This window comes from Narcine bancroftii, chromosome 4 (genome assembly GCF_036971445.1).
Source record: "Narcine bancroftii isolate sNarBan1 chromosome 4, sNarBan1.hap1, whole genome shotgun sequence".
Lineage (NCBI taxonomy): Eukaryota > Metazoa > Chordata > Chondrichthyes > Torpediniformes > Narcinidae > Narcine > Narcine bancroftii.
Window position 1 is genome coordinate 310,855,512 of NC_091472.1, and position 13,546 is coordinate 310,869,057.

A 13,546-nucleotide genomic window follows, 5' to 3' on the forward strand; every position below is an offset into this window, starting at 1 on the left:
CTGCTGTGCCGTTCAAATCATGCCTGATGTGTTGTTCCTCTTTTACTTCTGTGAAGACACTACAATTATTTATTGACAACCCTGCCCTCCACCTACATTCAGAGGTCCCTTTTATGGGTCTTACTCTTTCCATAGCTATCCTTTAGCCTTTTCTGTTCTTTTGAAACATCTTAGGGTTTTCTTTGATTTTATTTGCCATGTCCACTCTTTGCTTTCCTGTTACTCCTTTGATTTTCACCCCGCTGCTCTTTGTTGTATCCCGCAGTATTAAGTTCTTTGCGCCTGACCCTTCATTTCCTCTTCTCTTCATCCCACTCTCTATGGGCTTCTGAGCCCTTTGAATCTTTTCCCCAACAATCCCGTTTTATCTGAGGTTAGCTTGCCAAGTAGGGGTTTTTCTAACTAATAACTAATTTCACTACTTAGTGAAATAGCCCTTGGACAAACTTTGTTCTTTTCAATAACCTATCGAGAGCGTCCTGGGCGACTGGATCACGGTGTAGTATAGTTGGTGCAGAGAAATGGATTGGAGGTCAATCCGCAGGACCGCAAGAGCAGCAGAGAGGATCACTGGAGCCTCCCACCCCATCAACATGATCTAACAGGATTGTTGTTTGAAGAGAGCTCACAAAATCATTGAGGACCCCTTCCACCCTGCACACAGCATTTTTCTCTGCTCCCGTTGGGGAAGAGATCCAGGAGGATCAGAGCCTGCACCTCCAGGCTTCCCACGGACGGTGAGATACTGGATGACCAAAGGAATTGCTCTCACTAACCCTCCGAGACTCTCATATCCACAAAACAATATTTATTTATTTATGTGTATAGATGAATGCTTGTCCTGCGTACGTATTGTTTGTCTGTATGACTGTGATGTCTGGTTGTGAGTTTTGCACCGAGGACTGGAGAATACTGTCGTCAGGTTGTACTTGTACAATCGGATAAAAATAAACTTGGCTTGAAATATGATAAATTTAATTCTGACTGTTTATTCAGATTCCTGATGAAGGGCTCAGGCCTGAAACGTTGACTGTCTTTTACATTTTACATCCTATGGATCCCGCGTGACCTGCTGAGTTTCTCCAGCACATTTGTGTATTGGACTTGGCCCCATCGTCTTCTTGTTTAGTAGTTGAATAGTTACATGCAAAAAGAAATCGAAAACCAGGACAGTTTGCAAAAGCAAACATCGTGAAATTGCATCCACTGTCTCCAGTGGACTACATTTCTTTTGTTTTATGATTAAATCAGAAATCTTTGTTGAATTGAATACTTTTTTTTTTCATTTATACATGTCCACGCACAATCTTTGCTTCCTTCACTCTGTTCGCTCGTTCGACACACTCACTGCCTGTGAACAAAGACCCTGACGGGCAAGTCAACATGAAAGGCCTTAACGGTTGCTGTGGAGATATTGACAAGCTAGTGAAGTTAATGTCACTTAGGGAGATGCAAGGCAGCAAGAGATAGTCAACAAGAAATAGCTGAGAAAGCCGAAGGCAGACCATCCACCGTCGCACCCCTCCAGGGGATCCAGCCTTGGGTTTTAATGACAGGATTTTGTGCGTAATTGTTCCCTGACTCCCTTGTGTGACTTGCAGTAAACGGCTGATGTGCATGAAGATTAAATGTCCACAGTGATGAGGTCTGTGAGCTGAGATGAGTTTTGTTGCACATAGTGGGCCTTTACATTGGACGAGTGCACTTGCTTAAGGGTATGAGTTAGTCAAACATAGATTATTATTCCACTTGAGAAATTAACTTATAATTTACGTATAAATATAATTTTTTCTTGAAAATATGGAACCCATATTTACAGTATCTTGGTTTGAAGGTGTGAAGGGCTCTTGTAGGCCCATCCCGTCGGTAACCCCTATTGTTTGTATTGAGAATAATAATTCTTTTTGGCATTCTCAGTTTCTTTTTCTTCTTTTCTTTCTATATTTTGCCTAGGATTGGTGGGTGGGGGGGGGGGGGGGTGGGGGTGGGGAGGGATGAAGGTTTTTAGTGTAAATATATATATGGATTTCCGGGGTGGGTTCTACAAGTACTTAGCCTCTATGATGGTGATTTATGGATAGGTAGGAGAGAAGGACTGAATGGTCTCCCTTTTCTCTGGCATTGAAGCCCACAGATCAGGAGGCTATGCAGGATTACAGGTTAATCCTGGGAGAGATGGTTATTTGATTCAAGATTCCTTTATTGTTATTTAATTAAAACAGGTGTAATATTACACAAAATAGACTTTAGTCTGCCATAAGAGACAAAGATTTGCCATCAGCAGAAATTGCCCAGTGCCCCTTCCAGTCAGAGAAAGAGAAGCAAAGCCCCTGCCTCCCCCGCCCCACCCCCCCCCCCCCCCCCGGGTCATTGAGTATCTGTGAATTCGCCTCCAGCCTCTGCAGCTACAAAGACTTCAGTCCAAACCATCAGCAACTTGGGCTCCAGATCCAAACCTCTGAACATGATCAGGAAGCCTCCAGTGCCCTCAGTGGGACCCTCTCGCATCCTGGTTCCAATTGCTGGTACCCCCTTCGGCCAGTCTTGAGCCAGTCTCCAGTCTGCAGCCTGCTGTAAGTCCTTTGACTGTAGTCGCCAGCATAGGTTCCACGGCTTGAGTCGCCATCAGCCTAAGTGCTCTTCAGCCACAGAGCCCCTTGCTGGTCCGCCGCCATGGTTACCATCCTGTAGGGTCGTCTTCTCTGCTTCTCCTTCTCAAACAGGGAGTGGTCTCACCATTTTCTGGTGCCCTGCACCAGTCCTCTGCTTCCCCAGAGATTGCAACCCTGCGAAGCTGCTGCCGAACACGGGCGCCGCCATCTTGGGCCCAGACCCTGTGGTGACAGGACTTTAAAATAAAACACCGTTGGCTCCTTTAAAAGACCGTTTATAGCCTGTGTGGAGCTGTCAGGAGTTGACTGGACGGTAGGACCCTGTGGAGGCTAGCTGCCTCTCTGCTCCCAGCTCTCTGTGGATCTGCATCTGCCGTGCACCAGATATGGTATCTATGCTAGTTCCGAAGAGAGGGAGCATTTCATAATGATGGTTCCCTGAGAAAGAGGAAACCTACATTAAAGCAACATCCTCTCAGGAAGCTCCAAGGTAATTGCCAGTCAATCAAGTCTCTTCTTAGCCAATCCCTCGGGATGGAGGAGAGCATGCACTTTAATTTTGTAGGTTCCAAGGTTGATGAGGCCAAAGTGGATTCATCCACAGATGGAACAAGAAGCGCTGACGCGGGTGGGTGGTTTGTGAGGTGCTACATTCCTTCCTGCTTCTCTGTGTTCCTCATGGCCCAGAGGTTCTCAATTCCACCATAGATTTGCTTCCTCACTTTGAGCTGTCAGGATGTGGAAGTCGGACAGAATCAGTGGAGGGGGTGGGGTACTCCAGTGCTTCAAGGTGCCTTCAGTCAAGCAATGCAGGTCTCAGAGTCACGAGGGACAGCAGGTCCCTTTCAGAATGGCAGGCAGTGATGAGCCTTGCACCGCAAGGCTTGGTGCAGCTATTTACAATGCACATTAATGATTTGGATGAAGGGATTAAAAGAAACATTAGCAAATTTGCAGATGACACAAAGCTAGGGTGGCCCTGTGAAATGTGAGGTGGATGTTATGAGAATGCAGGGTGACTAGGTCAGGTTGGATGACTGGGCAGCTGCATGGCAGATGCAGTTTAATGTGGATAAATGTGAAGAGAGCCATTTTGGCAGCAAAAACGGGAAGGCAGATTACTATGTGAATGGTGTCAAGTTGGGATAAGGGGAAGTACAACGAGATCTCGGTGTCCTTGTTCATCAGTCACTGAAAGTAAGCAGGCAGTGAAGAAAGCTGATGGTATGTTGGCCTTCATAACAAGGGGAGTTGAGTAGAGGAGCAGAGAGGTTGTAAGGGGGCCTGATGAGATCACAGCTGGAGTATTGTGTGAGTTTTGGTCTCCAAATTTGAGGAAGGACATTCTTGCTATTGAGGGAGTGCAGCATGGATTCATGAGGTTAATTCTGGGATGGCAGGACTGCCATATGTTGAAAGATTGGAGTAACTAGACATGTATAAACTGGAATTTAGAAGGATGAAAGGGGATCTGATTGAAACATACAAAGGATTATTTAAGGGATTGGAGACGCTAGAGGCAGGAAACGTGTTCCTGATGTTGGGGAGTCCAGAACCAGAAGCCACAGTTTAAGAATAAGGGGAAGGCCATTTAGAACGGAGTTGAGGAAAACCTTTTTCACCCAGCGAGCTGTGGATCTGTGGAATGCTCTGCCTCAGAAGGCAGTGGAGGCCAATGCTCTGGATGCCTTCTAGAAAGAATTAGATAGAGCTCTTCAAGATAGCGGAGTCAAGGGATATGGGGAGAAGGCAGGAACAGGGTACTGATTGTAGATGATCAGCCACGATCACAGTGAATAGCGGTGCTGACTCGGAGGGCTGAATGGCCTACTTCTGCACCTATTGTCTCTTGGATTAATGCTGCCCAGCAGACAGTCCCAATCCTCGAGCACCTTTTCCCAGGGGAGACTCATGGGTACAGGGAGAACATGCAAACTCCACGCAGTCAGGATTGAAACTTGTCTCTGAGTGCCACTATCAGACAATCAAAGCAAAGAAGAAAGACTGGGTAAGTTATTACTGGGCAGCCTCTGTAATGGATAAGCAAACTAAAATCCTCCTCTCACCTTGATGAAGGGCTCCAGCTCGAAATTTCGGTGATGTGTCTTTATCTTTGCTACACAAAGGACTCTGTTTGACCTGCTGAGTTTCTCCAGCGTCGTGTTTTTACTTCAACCACGATGCCTGCAGACTTTAGTGTTTTACTAATATCCTCCCATTTCTTTCAAAATGGATGGAAAACGACCATTGGTAGATGGGCACAGGAAACAAAAGCTGGACTTACAATTATAACCAAACTCAAAAAATGTATTTTAAAAAAATATGTTGGATATTTTTAGTCACTCTCACTGTCAACTAACCACTGAATTCAAATGAAAACTTAAACTTGTTTCAGCCTGATACTCCCTTTGGGAATCATTGGGAATACCCTTTACAGGGAGGCATTTCCATAAAAAAGCTGTCCAAACGACATCACTGAGCACTCAATGCTGCCTTCTTGACCACTGGTAGGGGAGGAGGTTGGAGAGAGGGAGGGGAGGAGAGAAGGAGGGGTAGGGGAGAGGGAGAGAGAAGGATAAGGGAGAGTTTGGAGGGGTAGAAGGGAGAGAGAGAGGGTAGGATGGGGAGAGGGAAAGTTAGGAGAGAGGGAGAGGAAGAGTTAAGAGAGGGCAGGGTAGGAAAGAGGGTAGAGTAGGGGAGAGGATGGCACAGGAGAGAGGGCAGTGGTAGGTGGGTTAGACAGGATGAGAGGGGTGTAAAAGGGACAGGAAGGGGAGGAGGGGCAGAGAGAGGGTAGGAAGAAGGGAAGAAAAGGAGGGGTAAAGAGGGGGTAGGAGGGAAGGAGGTTTCAGGAGGGATTGAGGTAGGATGAGGGGCAGGTGGGGTAAGTAAGGGTGGGCAGGAGACAGAAGGGATTGGAGGGGAGAAGGGAGGGATAGGAAGAAAAGATATGAGGGGTAGGAGTAGAGGCAGGTAGGGTAGGAGGAGAGCTGGAAGGGAGGGAGAGGAGGGGTGACAGAAGTAGAAGCGGGGGCAGTAGAAGGTCATTCCTTATTTTTGGAATGCCCCGATGTGATTCTTCCTAGCCAGTCTTGGTTATTCATTCCTGTGCTAAATGATGCAGCCAGCCTCACAATGACATCTGTTGTGCAGCCACTGGTTGTATTTATAGCTCAACTCAGCCTACCTGAAATCAAAGAAGATGTTGAGACAGGTGAAGACTATTTTATTCCATATTCTCACTGCAACATTGCCTCACAGCATCGCTGAATCCTGCTCGGATGACCTAAAGAGGAGCAGAGACCAAAGGCTGTAACTGCAGTGTTTCCTGCCTTTGAATGAGGGAGTAACCTGAGCTGCCTTCTGCAACAAAGGTGAAAGCTTAGGGAAAAATAAAAGGACGAAGGCAAGGCAGTCGCTACTGTTTGTGTCACTGGATCTGAAGTACAGGCAAGGTGACACTTCCAGAGTTGGACAAGAGATGGCAAGAGTTTAAGATGTGGAAGATACCCCACCTCTCACTCCAATTGTAGGGAGATACCGCACGGTATAAAGTCTGTGCCGATCATCGACCACCCTTGTGCACTAATGCACTACTGTTCCCACTTTTTCATTCTCTCCCACATTCTCATTGGCTCTCCCCAGATACTTCCACTGTTATCTGAGGCAGGGCCTTTCTCTGTTTGTACGTTCTCCCCATGTCTGCGTGGGTTTTCTCCGAGGGGCTCCAGTTTCCTCCCACTATTCAAAAACATACCAGGAGTGTAGGATAATGGGGCGTAAATTGGGCGGCACGGACTCGTGGGCCAAATTGGCCGTTACCGTGCTGTATGTCTAAATTCTTTTTAAATTTGGAGCAACGTAAGATGGGAGGCTTTACTACGCAGATGTGCTGGAGACACTCAGCAAGGCATGCAGTATCTATTACACATTACACATTATTACACATTATTGCATGTTACACATTATTATTACTGAATAATTATTTTTTTCTCTATTGCACAGTCAGTTTGCTTGCATTTCTTTCTTTATATTTCTCTCTTTTTCTTGTACACTTATCTTTTTTTGAGTATAGTTTTTTACACTACCGATATGTAGAAATTTGGCCTGGCCTGCAGGAATTGGAACCTCAGGGTTGTATGTGATGACATGTATGTTCTCTGACAATGCATCTGAACTTTGATCCACAGATATGATTTAATGAAGGCGTATAAAATGATGAGAGGCACAGACAGGGTGGACAGCCAGCACATTTTTATTCCTGGGTGACAATAGCAAATACCAAAGGGCATCTGTTTGAGGTGAGTGGAGAAAGGTTTAGGGGTGACACACCAGAGGTTTGTGGGTGCCTGGATGGGTGGTGCTGGAGGCAGGTGCAATAGGGACATTTAAAAGGCTCTTAGGCAGGCATATAGATGTTAGAAAAATAAAGGGGTATGGGCTGTGAGGGAGGGAAGGATTAGATTGGTGTGAAATGCGTTTATATAGGTCTGCATAGGTCGGGCAGCATCCATAGGAAGTTACTAAGGTTCTGGGCCTGACCCCTTCAACAAGGTATGAGCAAAAAGCAGGCAGGTGCTTGACGATAAAAGTGGGAGCAGGGAGGAGGAGGAGGAAAGGAAAGGAAGGAGAAAGGGGCAGGATAATTCTGGGTAACAGGTGGACAGAGGTGGGAGGGCAGAAGAGAAAAAAGTCTGAGGTGTTGGGAGGGTAGCTCTCTGAATGGAGAGGAAAGGGAAGGGAGCGGGGGGAGCTGGAGGAAAGAAGACATCGGAATAGGGTAAGAGAGATTCAGGGGAGGGGTTTAACGGAAACTGGAGTAGTCGATGTACATACCACCTGGGTTGGAGAGTGCCCATGCGAAACATTAGCTGTTGTTCCTCCAATTTGTGGGTGGCCTCGGTTTGGCAGCGCATGAGGCCGTGGACGGACATGTCAGTGTGTGAATGGGCTCCCCCGATCACCTCTCAGCATCTTTCTCTTTACTCTCCCACCTCTTACCTGTTGGCCTGTGCTGAAGGGCTCCCCTTTTATTCTGCGACTATATCTGCCCCTGCAATGACTCACAATCTCCAACAGAGGAAATTCTTCCTCATCTCAGTCTTAGTAAACATTGGGATTTTCATTTGAGGAAAAAAAATTAGAAATATAAGGTGAAGGTTGGTGGAAGCAGAAACCAAAGAACATTACAGCACAGTACAGGCCCTTCAGCCCACGATGTGTCAACCTGGGTAGACCTACTCTGCAACAATCTCAACCAGTGGTTCTCAACCTTTTTCTTTCCACTTACACACCACGTTAAGTAATCCCTATGCCATCGGTGCTCTGTGATTAGTCAGGGATTGCTTAAGGTGGGATGTGGGTGGAAAGAAAAAGGTTGAAAACCGCTGTTTTAATCGATCTAATTGACTCGTTATGTGCATGGTTTCAGAACTCCAAAGGAAATGGGCCAGTGACAATTTTTCTCAAGCAAAATATTTCAGTAACAATTGGGTCTAGAGCAGTGATTCTCAACCTTCCCTTCCCACTTGCCTATTACCTTCAGCAATCCCTGACTAATCACAGAGCACCGATGGCAGAGGGATTACTTAACGTGGCACGTGAGTGGAAAGAAAAAGGTTGAGAACCACTGCTTTAATCCTCCCCTCCTTCACACCCATAACCCTCTATTTTTCTTACATCCATGTGCTGATCTAAGTCTTTTAAATGTCCATATTGTGCCATCCTCCAACACCACCCCTGACAATTCATTCCAGGCACTGATTCCCTGAGTAAAATATGCACCTATAAAGTCTCCCCTAAACTTTCCTCCACTCTCCTTGAACAGATGGTATTTGATGTTGTCACCCCAGAATAAAAGGTGCTGGCTGCGGACCCTAGGCAAGCCCCTCACAATCTTGTATGCCTGAGTAAATCACCTCTCATCCTTCAACGTTCTAAAGAGGAAAGCCCTAGCTCTGTCAGCCTCGCTTCATATGGCATGTTCTTCCATCCAGACAACATCCTGGTAAATCTTTGCACCCTCTCCAAAGCTTCTGCATGCTCTCTGTAATGAGGTGACCATAACTGAACACCATGCCCCATTACTTAAAATGTAAATGTGATTAAACATTTGAAGAGCCTTGACAGCTGGGGAGGGTGGAAGGTTTATCCTATGATGGGATGAATGGCCACCTTCCTTGGATTCAATGGAGTTGGTACCTAATAGCCTGAATACGCCTGAGATTGCTTGGAAGCTAAGCAGGCCCAGGCCTGGTCAGTACTTGGAGGTTTCTGTGACGGGTGTTGGAGAAAGTGACGACTCTCTGCCTTACGGTAGTCAAAAGTTAAAGAATTTCATGTATGTTACATTCTAAATGTCGTATTATGTGGCAATAATGGAACCTTTACCCTTTTTCCTCCAGTGATGAACCAGATCCTTCCATGTTTTACCATGGCCTCCTCTGTTGTACTTATATTTTCCCATCACTACACATTTTTTTTGTTGCTAATGGAAACTGTTTACATTTTTTTTCTGCTGCGTTGCTTTGCTGAAGAAAATTGATTTCCATCATTGAACCTCTGCGCTAACTGGTGATCTTTTTCAGTACCGACTGTCTCAGGGCTGATCAATCACCTTTAGACCGTGACCATTTGGCCTGAAGCAGGAGGGGGAGGAGACCATTCAAGCCTTGAAGACCGCTTGCCCATTCCATGGGATTATGAGCAATATGTTGTTCCTGAAATCCACACTCCCACTCTTTGCTCATAGCCCTTGACTCCTCTATGTTCGCAGCTTTAAATATATACAAGGTCCCTGAACCCCCAAGGAGTTCAAATAAGGCGTAGTGGTTAGTGCAATGCCTTTACAGCGCCAGTGATCAGGATCGGGGTTTGAATCCCGCGCTGTCAGTTACGAGTTTGTACATTCTCCTCGTGTCGATTTTTCCTCCCACTGTTCAAAATATGTACTGGGGGAATAGGTTAATTGGATGTAAATTCAGTGGCAGGACTCGTGAGCCGAAATGGCCTTTTACCATGCTGTATATCTAAATTTTAAAATTTAATTGACACACAACACTCTCGGAGAAGAAACCCTTCCTCCTCTCAATCTTAAATGGGACAACCCCTCAGCTCCCCACCACCACCCCATTTTATGAGACCAGGCCTCCTGGTTCTGGGGTAAGTTGACTTTACACATTGCAAGCCAAAATGCTCATAGAACAGAACAGTACAGACCCTTCAGGCCACATGCGAACCCATAAAAACCCCACTCCTCATAAATCCAACCCTTCCCTCCCATGCAGTTCATAACTCTCTCTCTTTCTAACAACTATGTTAGAAGTGTCCCAATCATAGCAGCCTCCACCACCACTCCCAGCAATGCCTTCCAGGCACCCACCACTCTCTGTAAAAAAAACCTACCTCTGACATCCCCCCCTAAACATTCCTCCTCTCCCCTCAAACGGATTTCCTCTAGTACATTAAAGGAAGAACTGGAACCCCTCAGGGACTAATGTGGTCAACTCTGTGTGGAGCCACAGGAGATGGGTAAGGTCCTCAACAACTACTGGTCCTCTGTTTTTATTGTGGGGAAAGACATGGGAGGACTGGGGAACTTGGGGCAGTCTATAAAGTTCGCTGACCTGCAGACTTTCTCCAGCCACAATGTATTATGCGAATTAGTATTCATATTTGCAAATAAATATTGTTTAGTAAATATAAGATTCTTGAATGGTCAGTGTAAGCTGTTCCTTTGGTCGTTCAGCGTTTCCACTGCCCGTGGGAAGAAGCTGTTCCTCAGCCTGGTGGTGCCAGCTCTGATCCTCCTGTATCTCTTCCTCGACGGGAGCAGCGGTGTGCAGGGTGGAAGGGGTCCTCAATGATTTTGTGCACCCTCTTCAGACAACAATCCTGGTAGATGGAGGGGAGGGAGACTCCAGTGATCTTCTCTGCCACTCTTATGGTCCTGTGGTTTGACGTCAGATCCATTTCTCTGCAACAATCGTACCACATTGTGATGCAACTGGCCAGGGCGCTCTCAATAGAGCTCCTGTTTTTCTTTGGCTTGGCTTCGCGGACGAAGATTTATGGAGGGGGTAAAAAGTCCACGTCAGCTGCAGGCTCGTTTGTGGCTGACCAGTCCGATGCGGGACAGGCAGACACGATTGCAGCGGTTGCAAGGGAAAATTGGTTGGTTGGGGTTGGGTGTTGGGTTTTTCCTCCTTTGCCTTTTGTCAGTGAGGTGGGCTCTGCGGTCTTCTTCAAAGGAGGCTGCTGCCCGCCAAACTGTGAGGCGCCAAGATGCACGGTTTGAGGCGTTATCAGCCCACTGGCGGTGGTCAATGTGGCAGGCACCAAGAGATTTCTTTAGGCAGTCCTTGTACCTTTTCTTTGGTGCACCTCTGTCACGGTGGCCAGTGGAGAGCTCGCCATATAATACGATCTTGGGAAGGCGATGGTCCTCCATTCTGGAGACGTGACCCATCCAGCGCAGCTGGATCTTCAGCAGCGTGGACTCGATGCTGTCGACCTCTGCCATCTCGAGTACCTCGACGTTAGGGGTGTGAGCGCTCCAATGGATGTTGAGGATGGAGCGGAGACAACGCTGGTGGAAGCGTTCTAGGAGCCGTAGGTGGTGCCGGTAGAGGACCCATGATTCGGAGCCGAACAGGAGTGTGGGTATGACAACGGCTCTGTATACGCTTATCTTTGTGAGGTTTTTCAGTTGGTTGTTTTTCCAGTCTCTTTTGTGTAGTCTTCCAAAGGCGCTATTTGCCTTGGCGAGTCTGTTGTCTATCTCATTGTCGATCCTTGCATCTGATGAAATGGTGCAGCCGAGATAGGTAAACTGGTTGACCGTTTTGAGTTTTGTGTGCCCGATGGAGATTTGGGGGGGCTGGTAGTCATGGTGGGGAGCTGGCTGATGGAGGACCTCAGTTTTCTTCAGGCTGACTTCCAGGCCAAACATTTTGGCAGTTTCCGCAAAGCAGGACGTCAAGCGCTGAAGAGCTGGCTCTGAATGGGCAACTAAAGCGGCATCATCTGCAAAGAGTAGTTCACGGACAAGTTTCTCTTGTGTCTTGGTGTGAGCTTGCAGGCGCCTCAGATTGAAGAGACTGCCATCCGTGCGGTACCGGATGTAAACAGCGTCTTCATTGTTGGGGTCTTTCATGGCTTGGTTCAGCATCATGCTGAAGAAGATTGAAATTGACAATTAACGTGTCATGTATTTCCACGTATTGCTGGAGTAAACCTGCCTGAACACACTTGAAAAATTTGCCTGTTGAATGTCCCCTACTTTTTTTGTGTAAGGGCACCATACAATATAAAATACTCCTGATATCTTGTACGTCTATCCCTCAATATATTCCTGAACACACCTGACAAATTCCACTTCATCTCTATTTTTTGCATTATGACTTTCCCAGCCAATAACTGTAAAGAATAAGTTTAATGAATATGCTTAACAAAGGGTTAATGAATTAGGTGAGAAAATATAGTAGAGGCTTATAAAATGGTGGGAATATAATTGCCTTCTAACATGACCTTCTCTGTGCTACAGTGAGATAGTAACTAACGCCACAAGAACATAAATAAACCTTGAGTAAAGGACAACCTGACATTTCCCAGCTGACTATAGACACCACAAGGGAACATGTTGTTGTAGAGCGCGTCGAAGACTTGTTGATCCAAACCAAGGCTTTTATTAACTAAAAGACTGGAGCGTATCACAAGTAGGTCGACCAGTCCAGAATGACTTGGTCTGGCTAGGAGAAACCCTTTAAGACCTGCCAGTAGGCGTGGCTACACTCTCAGCCAATCACAGTCATCCTACACTACAATCTGTACATATACACATTGGTGATAGAATCTGTACCATCACAGTTCTCTTAAACAAAAAACCACCAGCTGTGTGAAACTCATGTGAAACTTGTAAGGTCTCATGCAGACCCTTGCCCAAAGTCTATTAAAGCCCAATGAATGCTCACTATACTTTGAGTGGGGTTCAGCGTAGAGAGCGAGTTACTAAACTCTCTTTTGGCACCCCTCACTCCTGCTAGCATAATCAAGGCTGAATAAAGAAATTGTACTCTTAATTGGTTCTGCGATTTGTTCTGCTATTGGTTTTATTACAGCATGGACTGACTTGCACAATCCCTTATCTTGAAATAAATGGAAATAGAAATGATGAGAGAAGGTATGATGGATCTCCAACCCACAGTTAATCATTCAACAACAAGCCCAGTGCAGCAAGCCTCACGAGTTGAGAGACCATTTAATCTGATTTTGGGCCTGCAATTTAATGGGTAAGTTCTCCCAGTGAGGAGTGGGGTTGAGTGCTCGGACCAGAAAACGCTGTTTTGTTGGGTTGTACTTTTACAGTCAGATGATAATAAACTAGCCTTGAGTTTGTGTAGTTTTGTCCAGTTGATGTTATTTGAATAAATGTTTCTGTTTATAAAAAAGGGTAAATTCTGGCTAGGATACTGTGGGGCTGTTGCTGGGCCTGGACAAGCTAGCTATTCAGAGGTCAAGGCGGCAAGTAGTCGATTGTTCATGGTGAGCTGACTGCCTGCCCCTGTTTCAGGATTACATCCAGGCCAGTATGGTATTGGAGCAGAAGCCTGCTGTATCCAAGGGAACGGTAGGTGAGTTCCTGGAATGGTGGCCCCCAACAAGAGATCGCATGTGTTGTCCATAGTGAATTCTAATCTGATCCTGTAAAGTGTATATAACAGAGAGGTGGTGTTGAATTACCACTTATCGAGAATGACTTGCAATGTAAATAGTATGTTTAGATGTAATTCTGTGTATAGTTTCACCTTTATATAAATCCAGCTCCAAGAGAGTCGTTAAGTTTGCAGATGACGTAACAGTCGTCAGCCTCATCAGCAATAACAATGAGTCGCACTACAGAGAAGAGGCGGAAAATCTCATGAAATGCTGCAAGA

General features: G+C 46.2%; 2 protein-coding genes across 4 annotated transcripts in view; one reads left to right on the plus strand and one right to left on the minus strand.

Annotated features, from left to right (window-relative positions):
- nup35 (nucleoporin 35) overlaps nucleotides 1-13,546 on the plus strand; it is a 111,151-nt gene that overhangs the window by 87,781 nt on the left and 9,824 nt on the right. The window contains exon 10 of the transcript XR_011356855.1: nucleotides 12,731-12,901. The gene's annotated coding sequence lies outside the window, so the exon portion shown is untranslated. The remainder of the gene's footprint in view (nucleotides 1-12,730; nucleotides 12,902-13,546) is intronic.
- The window catches only part of arhgef49 (Rho guanine nucleotide exchange factor 49), a 120,627-nt gene that overhangs the window by 42,338 nt on the left and 64,743 nt on the right, over nucleotides 1-13,546 (minus strand). Inside the window, exon 2 of one of the 3 annotated variants that reach the window (XM_069935908.1) lies at nucleotides 5,800-5,898. The exons of the other annotated variants lie outside the window; for them this stretch is intronic. The gene's annotated coding sequence lies outside the window, so the exon portion shown is untranslated. The remainder of the gene's footprint in view (nucleotides 1-5,799; nucleotides 5,899-13,546) is intronic. 3 annotated transcript variants of the gene reach the window in all.